The sequence below is a fragment of the Elephantulus edwardii genome, unplaced genomic scaffold (assembly GCF_000299155.1).
Source record: "Elephantulus edwardii isolate Elephantulus edwardi_28Jun2011 unplaced genomic scaffold, EleEdw1.0 scaffold00058, whole genome shotgun sequence".
In the NCBI taxonomy this organism is placed as follows: Eukaryota; Metazoa; Chordata; class Mammalia; order Macroscelidea; family Macroscelididae; genus Elephantulus; species Elephantulus edwardii.
Window position 1 is genome coordinate 15,178,732 of NW_006399808.1, and position 11,789 is coordinate 15,190,520.

The following is an 11,789-nucleotide window of genomic DNA, read 5'->3' on the forward strand; positions in this document are numbered from 1 at the left end:
CTATAATAATTATAGGAGTGTTTTGCCATATCTTTTCTCCAATAGTGTGATGGGTAGATTCAAATCATCAAGCCATTGATTTGTAACTGAGTACATAACCATTCTGATTATAATCCATCACCTTGCCTTCATGTTGATCCTGACTGTGGTGATCTTCATCATGTTTCCAAGGCCATAGATACTTATGCAAAGTCATTGCCTTATCTTTCAACGGAGAAGTACCTGGTAGATTTGAACTATTGACTTAGCTTCCTAACCCACAATATAGTATAACAACATTTGCTAACAAAACAGTAAATGATTTGAACACATCAGACATTTCAAAAAATGGGAGAAAGATATGTCAGTCAGTTTCCATATTGACTTATAGTCCTAGAAACCTCATGTAATAGCTCTTTTCAAACCTGTATGGTTCTGAGTCAAACCAACTCCATGTCAACTAATGTTTGTATGCTAAAACAACTTTTAGTCACATGTTAAAAGGTATGTATCTGCTTTTTCACTAGTGGTTCTCTGTTCATCCCATGTTCTTGCCCCAGAGCTCTGCATATTTGCTTCAGAAAAAATTGGAAATATTCTTTAAATTTAAAAGATAAACTTATTTGCCATGGAGAGTGCTGGTTTCAACCATCCACTCCAGGGGACCCAAGGAGACTAGAACTTTGTGCATTTGTCCATTTCTCCCTCCCTCCCTCCCTCCTATTTTATACCTCTATTTTTAAAATTCATTAAATAAAATGTGCTAGTCTCCTTTGCTGCATAGATTTCAAACTGCATGAAATGCAATTAAACTCATTTTGGATTTTAAAAAAAGTATATGAATTATTAAATGGTAACACAATTCGCTCTAGAAGCCTCCACCCAAATTACAGGAAAACAAACAACAAAATGGTTTCCTTTAAAGCAGTTTTACAATAAATAATGATACATAAAAAGTGATCCCTTTGAGTTGTGGTATTAGGGAAAAACACTGAAATTCCAGTGGATTGCCAAAGGAAAAACAAATAAATGTGTCTTGTAGTAGGTACAACCAAGGCACTCCTAAGAAGCAGAATGATGATATTTTATCTCACGCCCTTTGGGCATGTTGTTAACAGGAGCCAGTACTTGAAAAAAGACATTATACTTGATAAAAGGGAGAGTATGCATGCGAGAGGAAATGGATTGACACAGTAACTGTAACTGTGAACCCAAGTATATTCGAGATGAAAAAGATAGCAGAGCGTTCAGATCTGTTGTTCGTAGGGTCGCTATAAATCATAGTCAACAAAAATCTGTTTGTTAAGGAATCTTGGGGTTAAGGAATCACATAACAAACAGTTAAGTGCTGGAAAGTTTATAGTTTGAACCCATCTGGCAATGCTTTTTTTTTGGGGGGGGGGGCAAAGAAAGACTTGGTGATCTGATTTTTAAAGATCATGATCATGAAAAATATTTTTAATTGTTTGAATAATGATAACAAATATTTTGTGCAAGTTTTTCAAGTCATTGTTAATATTGTTAAGTGCCATTGAGTCAAGTATAATTCATAGTTACCCTATGAGCAGTGGATCTGAACACCTTCCTATCCTGTGCCATCCTCACACTTTCCAAAACACTAGAACCCATTGCAGCAATCATTATGCCAATCACTTGGTTGAGGGTTTTGTTCTCCTTCACCAACCCTTCACCCTTACAAGCATCATGTTCTACTCCAAGGAATAGTCCCTCCTAGCAACATGCCAGAAGTATGTGAGAAAAAGCCTCATCAATCTTGCCTCCAAAGAGCACTCTGGCAGCAGCCTCTCCAAGATATATTTATTTGTTCTTTTGGCAGCCCATGAAATGTTTAGTGCTCTTCTCCAACAATACAACTGAAAGGCATCAAGTTTTCTGTCATCCCTATTCATTATCCAGCTCTCATACGCATAGGAATTGATCAGAAAGAGTATGGCTTGAATTAGATGCACTTTGGTCCTCAAACTGACATAACTACTTCTCAATAATTTGAAGAAGTCCCTCACTGAAGAGTTGTTTTCAGTGGAACACATCTCCTGATTTCCAGACTGCTAGTACCAACGGTTTTAATTGCAGATCCAAGTAAGATGAAGTAGTAGACAGTTTTAATCTCTTCTCCATCCACAATGATGTTGCTTATTAACATTGAAACACAATCCATATTGAAGGCTACAGTTCTTGATCTTCTGAAACAAGTGCTTCAAGTTCCCCTGACTTTCAGCAAGCAAGTTGTGTCATCTGCATAACTCAAGTTATTTAATTAAGCTGATTGGCCATTTTGATTGAATTAGCAATCAGTTGTGGGCTGCAAGCCTCTTGTTTAAATCAATTAGGACCCAGAGGGAAGGCAAATCATCATTAGCTTTGAAATACCATGAAATGCAATTCTTATGTTTCTTTTATGAAATATTTACTATGTAGCATATTAGAATTAAAGGCTATTATAACATAAAAAACATTGTACAGTATTAGAATGCATGTATGATTATAGTTCTACACTATGTTGTTGCTGTTGTTAAGTGCTATTGAATTGGAACTAGCTCATAGCTGACCCTGAAGAATGTTTTCAGAGGCTCTAAATTAACTGCATGGATGATGATTGCTTATATGGTAGATTCAAATCACATGCTTTTGGGTTGACAGTGCAATTCCTTTCTAGTAAGCTATCAGAGCTACCAGACCATAAGTTGTTACAGAAACCACCAGGCCTATACTATATAAAAGTTAATTAAATGTGATAGCAAAATTACCCTTACTAATCTTTCTAAACTATACAGCATACCAATATCTCACTTATTTCTTACATGCTCAAATTATAATTTTGATTTTCTTCCATAGTTTTAAAATTTCTAACACAGTAGCACATCGTAAGACATCATTCTTCCCATCACATTCAGTGATCCACAGAAGTTTTCTATCCTTAGATATGTGTAACCAAGTCTATTGTATTTTATCTTAAAGCAATCTGCATGACAAATAAAAGGTACATTTTACAATCTTTCATCAATAAAGAATAAAGGTAGGAAAAGAGACTAGTTTTCATTTTATTGTTACTGGTTAGTTTACAGGAGCTTTGTTATCAACTAGCAGAAAAATCAGCAGCTGGAATCCCCACTTTCTTGGAGGGAGACAGATGACCAACCTTCTCTTATAATTATGTATAACCTTAGAAACACAATGGAATGTTATTATAAGTCAGAATCTACTAAGTGACAGTGATTCTGTATTATTTAACATACTAATTGCATGTGGTTGATTCTATAGAATGGCCTGCTAACCCAATAGCTACACTTCTCTGAAATGTCAAATCTACCAGTGACTCTGAGTTATTAAGAAAGATGAGCAGTATCCTCCCTTGTGATTCACAGCCTCAAAATCCTAACTTGACTGCAGTGAGAAAGAGACATAGAAAGCAACACTACACACCATATACTTATTTCACATGCAATTGATTGAAACCATAGAAGAAACTCAAATTAAAATTGTGAGTTACCAGAGGTCAACTTATTTTACTGAGAATTATTGCTTTGTTAAATATACAAAATAAAGGACAAATGGGAAAGTAAACAAAGTATCAGGATAAGAGGATTAAGTAAGGGTTCTTAAAGTAAATGGAATTGCAAGGTTGCCCTATGCACAAATAAGCTATATTTATCTGGCAGAGAATTATTTCACTCTTACTATTTTCTTTTGGTAGATTGGTTTAGGTTGTTGTTAAGTAGTGATATTATATACAGCTGAACAAAACATTACTTGGTCCTGTATCATTCTCATAACCATTGCTATGTTAAAATTCTTTTTTGAAGCCACCATTTCAATTAATTTATTGAGCATTTTCCTTACCAAAGAACAGTCCACCAATGAAAAATAAATCTTTCCTTAAATCGCAATTTAAAAATTCACAAACTTATTAAATACTTTACTTTAAAATACCTTGTCTGTGTTAATGGAGCAAAGAAGTAAAAGTAGGTTTAAATACTCAGTTTACTGTGTAACCATTGTAATGAATGAAAGGATTAGTAGACAAATGGATAGTTAGTTGGATAGACATAAACTATGAAAAACAGATTAAAAACTACTTATAATTAGATTTTTTTTTAGTACAAAATTGATGAAGATAAAGAAAAAGATCTATCCAGAATTAAGTTAGTTAACACTAGAGGTAGAAAAATATCTGGTAGTTTTCAACATTAACTAAGATTTTAAAAAAAGTTTGTGTTCAACAGAGACACAAGATAAGTTTTGCTATTTCCAGCATTTAGACCAGTTGAGAATGTAACTTTGAATGTTCTAGTGTTCTTAGGAATCTGCTGTATTTTAAAGAAATAAAAGTTATTTTCAACTAATCCTTCCTTCTAGCCAAGGAGATCTGTGATGCATCAGCACTGCCCCATCAAGTTTGGGATGTGCAGACAGCCCTCTGCAAGGCTTTGGCAGCATCCTGTAAATCTGCGCCGAGAGGGATTGTTTTAAGAGGAGCTTTCTCTTTATTTTTGTTTTTGTTTCTCCAAACATTCAGTCTGCAAAAGCATCTGCTATCTCAGCTTAGACGTTCCAAACAGATGTGCCATTACATCATGTGATGAGCAAGCCCCTTGAAGAAAGCGCCTGCTTCTCCTTGGCAGGTAGTCCTAGACACTCTGTTCAAACCCAGATTGTAAAAATAGCCCAAACCCACCAGGGGATATGAGCTAATGAGAGGCAATTTCTCTGCAAACTTGGTGAGGAAGATAATGAACTCATTCTGAGTTCCCAGTTTTATTGGTATTTCCATTTCAGCAAAATGTGCTTTTGACACATCTTTCAAATTATCACTGAATTTATCAGGACCATTGTACTTGCTGTTGATGCTCTTGGTGAAGCAGACTAGGAGATGACTTCAATGTTTCTAAATACGTAGTGAGTGTGAAGTGTGAGCAGTCAAACCAGGGCATCTTCATTTCTTGCGTCCTGTCGCACAGTGTATGTTAGCAGGGAATGTCCTGATCAAAGAAGCTACCCTAAAGTTTCTATGTTGCTTCCTCTGCTTGTAGAGAAAGAGGCAATCAATGTATATGCAGAAAATTTTACACTTAGACTGATTGTTGAAGAAAAACAATTGTATTATTATAACCACAATCTTTTTCCTTCTTTCTCTCACTCTTTTACTCTGTCTCTCTCTGAGAAAGAGAGAGATTTTAAAATGTATTTTCACTTTTAAAATATTTACATTTACAAAGTGGTGCAGAAAATAGTTGCACATATCCTTTTATCAATCAACCTATAACAGTTTCTATTATTATTGTTATTTATTATTCTCTTATTATCTTTCACTGTGTGGTACATTTGTACAATTGATTAGTCAAAACAAATATATTATTATTACTATTATTATTAACTATACTCTGTAGTTTATGCTGAATTTCATTATTTTTGCTTCAGACAGTCCTATATGTTTTGAAAAATCATAACATGTACTCACAAGTATAGTATCATACAGAATAATTTTACTGTCTTTAAAATCCACTGTGTTTCATGTATTCATCTGTCCTCCTCCTCTTGAATCTCTGCCAACTACATTCTATATATTTTTATCATTTTCTGTAGTTTTTAAGACAAATTTGTCTTGGAACATGTGCAATTAAAACGTTCTTAAAAGCAAAGACGGTGAATCGTTATCTCACATACTTTTTGCATGTTTTCAGAAGGGCTGGTCACTGGGAAAAGATATCGTGCTTTATAAAGGAGAAAGTGAGAGTAAACTAGGAAGACTCAATGGGATAAATTGACCCAGTGGCACATAATAGAACTTAAATACACAGATTTTGTGAAGAAAACCCAGGATTGGGTGATGTTTCATCCTGCAGTTCTTACAGTCACAATGAGTTGGAACCAAAATGGTGGCATCTAACAACAACAACAACAACAACAACAACAACAACAACGTCTTCCCTTGTAAGAATGTCATATGGTTGAATCATATATAGCTTTCTAAGACAGGTTTTGTATTTTCATTTAGCAAAACGTGCTTATTTTTTCCTTCATTTATTTTAATGACTTGATAAGTTATTTCTTTTTAGAGCTTAATAAAAATTTTATTTTATGGTTTGTTTATCAATTTATCTACTGAGAAATTTTTAGTGGCTTCTTCTCACATACTTTGGGCATGTAAGGTGGGGGTAGTCTTTGGAGAATGCCATCATGTTTGGAAAGGTAGAATTTCAGTGCAAGAGCAAAAGACACTTGGTGAGATGAATTGACATATTGCCTATGACAATGGAGGCAGGTATGTCAGAGATGGTGAAGCTTTGCTGGATAGAGTAAGTTTCAAAGTCTGTTCACAGGGACACTATCAATTGCAGTCAACTCAACAGCACATAACAACAACATGAATCAGACTTTGATAAGCATCCATAAGGTTTGAATAAGATGAGAATAAGGTTTTATTGTGGAACTACTGTTATTGTTGTTGTTATGTGCCATTGAGTCGCTTGCAACTCATAGCAACCCTATGTACAACAGGCCTAAACTTTGCTCTGTTCTGTGCTAATCTCACTATCTCCAACACCCACCCTGATTACACCAGTCACTGACTCAATCCACCTCATAAAGGGCCGTCCCCTCCTGCGCTGTTCCTCCACCCTCCCAAGCATGATGTCCTTCTCCAAGGACCAGTCTCTCCTTACAACATTTCCAAAGAATGTGAGACAAAGCCATAGAATCCTTGCCTCCAAGGAGCAGCCCAGTTTAACCCTCTCCAGGATGAACATGTTTGTTTCCTTAGCAGTTCATGGCTCCCTCGATACTCTTCTCCAGCACTACAGTTCAAAGGCATCAATTCTCCTTCTATCCTCCCTAGTCATTGTTCAACTCTCTGACACATAACAAGTGATTGCAAAGACCATCACCTGTATCCGGCACACCTTAGTCTCCAGAGTGACACCATTGCTTTTCAGTACTTTGGAAAGGTCCCTAACGGCAGACTTTCCCATCACAAGTTAATTTTTCCCCCCTCAAAGCCATGCATCAAAAAGCAAAGACAGCACCATGATAGATGGAAATGTCAAAAGACAAATTGCATTAGGGAAGTCTGCTGGCAAGGACCTCTCCAAAGTGCTAAAGAGTAATGATGACAAGTCTAATGACTAAGGTGTGCCTGATCTAGTCCATGGTTTTTGTTGTTGATTGCCTTTGAGTTGAGCATGACTTATAGTGACTCTATGAATGAAAGGCCTGAAGCCTTCACTAACCTCTGCTATCTCAGTGATTTTTTTCCAACTTTCCTCCTTTTTTCTTTCCCTATCTGAACATTTACATACTGTCTTGCTCATTTATCCTCCTATATTCATAATACAGGTCTTATGTAGTATTTACCTTCATGTGACTGATATATTCACTCATCATAATGTTTTTAGTCTCAGCCAAGTTACATATAGTATTTTTTTATTATTTCTTAGTGCTGCATAATATTCCATTGAGTGAATGAGTTTCCTAATTGATAGTATGGTCTAATTTTTTTTAAAGTGTTCTGTGTCTGTAAGAACCAGAGCTAAATAAGATTACCTTGATTTTCAGGGCCTCTTTTGCTATCTTTGACAGAGCACTATTATCGCTTTTCTATTGCTCATTTTATTTGAAAATATTTTAATTTTTCTTCTCTGACAACTTTCCATAGGCTCTGCATTTTGTAAGTTTAAGTAAATTTATTTTCTACTTTATGTTTCTCTAGGTAGTTTTGATCATGGAATTATAAGCTATTTAGTAACTGGTTAATGCTGAGTAACTTATTTAAGGACCAGTTAAAGTTGAATACGCTATTTAACCTGATAAACTTCCACTTGTCTCTTTGAAGTTTATAGAAAAATGTTATATAATGCATAAATTTTTAAATGCTTAGTACCCTAGTGGCTTAGTAGTTAAGAATTGTGCTGCCAACTCAAAGACAAGTAGTTCGAATCGACCACTTGCTCAACAAAAGAAAGATAGGCAATCTACTCCAACTCAATTGGTAGACTCTAAAAATCCACTAAAGGGTCATGTAGGAATTAATTTTAATTAGATGACCTGTAACAACAACAGTACAGTAGTAAGAATCTCTGACAATGTAGTCCCAAAGGAGTTGGGCTGATAAAGGCCACACCTTTATGTAGGCTTGAATACACCAGCTCTCTCATGCAGTTTACAGACTCTGACAATCCCCTAGTGAGTGAACTATGAATTGATTCCAACTCAATGGGACACACAACGATGATGATAATAATAAAAACAATAACAACAACTGTAGTCAGCCTGTTGTAGCAAGAGCAAGAGAATCACAAAGAGTTAAATTGACACAATGACTACATCAGTCATCTTAAGTATGGTATAGATTGTCAGAATGGTGCAGGAGAGGGCATTTTCCATTTTTTGCTCAGAGGGTCACTATGAGTCTTAGTCAACCTAATAACACCTAACAACAACAATGATGAACAATAATGAATGCTGTTATTATTTAAATGGGATGTTTCTTTTTATACTGCAGAAATTTAAAAAAAAAGTGCTGGGTTCTTTCCAAAACTTAGAATTACAGAATAAAAGATAATGAAATGGAATTTTTTGTTACAGTAAAGATATGAGATGGAGTTGTTTGCAATTTTTTATAAATATATATCCCAGGCAGAACTGCAGTCTTCAATATTAATGGAAACTCAACATAAAGAAAACAGTTTCTTACCAGTGGGCCAATTGGCAACATCATGATAGAAGAAGAAGATATTGGAATTGTGTTTGTTTCTACAACTCAACATCAAGAAAACTGTTTCTTACCAGTGGGCCATTGGCAACAACATCAAAGAGGAAGAAGAGATTGAGATTGTATTTGTTTCTTCAATCAACATTGTTGGCAGTCAGGAAATCAAAAGGCAAATTACATTTGAAAACTCTGCTGTCAGAGACCTCTCCAGAGTGTTGAATAGCAACATTGGCAGTCTAGAGATGAAGGTGCACCTTTTCTAAGCCATAGTCTTTGCAATCACTTGCTGTGCATCAAAGAGAGATGCTTTTGAGTTGTGGTGGAGAAGCATCTTGAAAGTACCATGGACTGCAAAGAGAAAAAACAACTCCATCCTGGAGAGGGTGAAACCAAGCTGCTCCTATGAGACAAGGATTTGGAGCTCTATCTGAGATATTTGGGGCAAGTTACCAGGAGGGACGAGTCCTTGGAGAAGGATCTCATGCTTTGAAGAGTGGAGGGATATTGCAGGAGAGGAAGACACTGGATGAGAAGAAATGACACAGTTAACTGTGGTAATGGGAGTAGATGTGTCAGAGACAGTGAGTTAGTGTAGGATAGTACAGGGCTTGCAGCTATTGTACATGGGTTCAGTATGAGTTATAGATGACTTGATAGTACATACTAACAACAATTGACAGAATAAGATGTCTAAATATGCAATCATGAAGTAAGAACACATTCTTAATAAAGTTTTAAATTTTAAGTGGAGATTTTTCTTCTACAATTAGCCAGTTAGAAACTCCTTGAGAGAAAAGGAAACCTGACGGCTCAATGGTTAACTGCTGAATGTTGTTGTTGTGTACCATAGAGTTGGAATAGACTGCCTTTGGGATTACAGCACAGTTTCTTGCCACTAGGCCACTAAAGCTCAATTGTTGACTAGCTAACTGAAAAGTTGTTGAGTGGAAAGCACCCAGTAACCCTGCAAGAAAAAAGGCCTGGCTATCCACTCTGTACTGACCTCTGGTGGCCTAGTGGTAAGAAGCTGTTCAGTGATTCCAAAGGCACATAGTTCAGGCCCACCAGCTGTTCCACTGGAGAAAGATGGGGAAAAATCTCCACCTGTTCAATTAACTGCCTCTGAAAACCTGTTGGAAGAACACCTACAGAGTGGTTCGAACTCCAGGGTACACAACAAAAACATCCACTTTGTAAAGGCATTTCTGATAGCCTAGTGATAAGAAACTGTACTGAAATACTGGAGACATGCTGTTTGAATCTTTTCCCAATCAGTTAAATGTCTCTGAAAACCTCATGGAAAATCAGCTATGTTTTGGTTCCTACTTGATGGTACACAACACAACACAACAACAAAATCCTCTTAGTAAAGATTATGACCAAGACAATCCTATGTGATGGTTCAACAACAACAAAGGGGAAGTAAGGAAAGGAAGAAAGAAGCAATAGTGCTTCCACAAATAAACTTTTCTCTTTCTCATAGTATTCTTTTGTCAGCTAGTTGAAAAAGTGTTTTTTAATGATTGGCAACTAGTATCTAATATTCTAGTATTTTCGAGGTGGAATATGTTTGATAATAATTTGTTAAATACATCCTTTTTTTAAAAAATGACAGAACTGAAACCCAAAGAATTCATTGATTATACAAAAGTCTCCATTTCTCCTCCTTCTCCTCCACCATTACCAGGGTTGACTGTGGCCAGCACAAATGCAAGAAGCCTCAGGTCACACCTTTCCAGTGTCTCCACAGTGATCTTATAATCTTTCCACCACTCTTATCAGGGTATGGCCGCCAGAGTCTCTCGCTCAAGAAGGCCTTGCTCCAGTCTCCTTCAGGTCTTGCCCACTGCAAGTCTTGCTGCCACAAGTCTTGCTCCTCAGTGTGGGAAGCACTCTCTCTTATCTGAGTCCAAAAGCTGTTGATAATTTACAAGACCATATGTCTGCAGTTAAGGTATCTGGATACCAATGGAGGCTACCTGTAATGTAAATGTAATGTCAAAAAAGTCAACTTTTAGGCTAACACCACAGGGTGGGAATACAAGTCCAACTCTGCTAGAAGGTATCTACTCAAAGTCCACCTTTATTTCTTCAAGAAGTATGATTTATAGCTCTGAGTAGGGAATTGTGTATGCAAAAATATACAGTTAGAACCACCAGCTACTCTATGGGGAAAAGATGAACAACCTCCTCCCATGTGATTTATTGCTCTAAAACCCACTGGATGGTCAGCTGTAAGTCAGTTCTGACATGGCAATAAATAGCAAGAACAATCATAAGAAAAGTTCATCATTCAGAAGGTTTGGAAGACCTGTTATTTTGAAAGTGGATCACCAGTCCTTCTTCTTCATCTAAACATTCTGTTGAAACTTGTTCATCATGGTTTACACTGTCGGCTTCCAGAGTCATAGCAACATACAAGTCATTCTAATATAGCAAAGTGACAGACAAGTGCTGTATCCATGGTCTATAAACAATCAAATATACACATACACAAATTATAAAATAAGTAACCACACACAAGTCACATTCTCTAAAATAGTAAATTTGCAAATAAGTGCTGTATCCAAAATAGAAAACCCCAAAATAAGCAAGAATACAAATTTAATAAAACAAACATATATGTTATGGGCTATAGAAAACAAATTATCTTCCTTTAAACAGGTGTATCAGCCACTTTACCAGAAGAGTAGAATTAGGGTGCCAAGTCAAGTCAGTTTTCTCAAAAAGGTAAAGACATTTGATTTTGTTAATCATAAAAAATATGGATAACTTTACGAATAATAAGGATCTCATAACACTTAATTGTGCTTATGAAAAAAACTACCTAAGCCAACAGCCAGGAAATTAAAACACATATTACGATGGGAAAGTCTGCTGCTAGGGACCTTTCCAAAGTATTGAAGAGCAATGGATTTCCACTGGAGACTAAGATGCCTCTGATACAGGCCATAGTCTTTGCAATCACCTGTTATGTGTCAGAGAGTTGGACATTGACTAGGGAGGATAGAAGGAGAATTGATGCCTTTGAGCTATGGTGCTGGAGAAGAGTATTGAGGGTACCATGGACTGCTAGGAAACA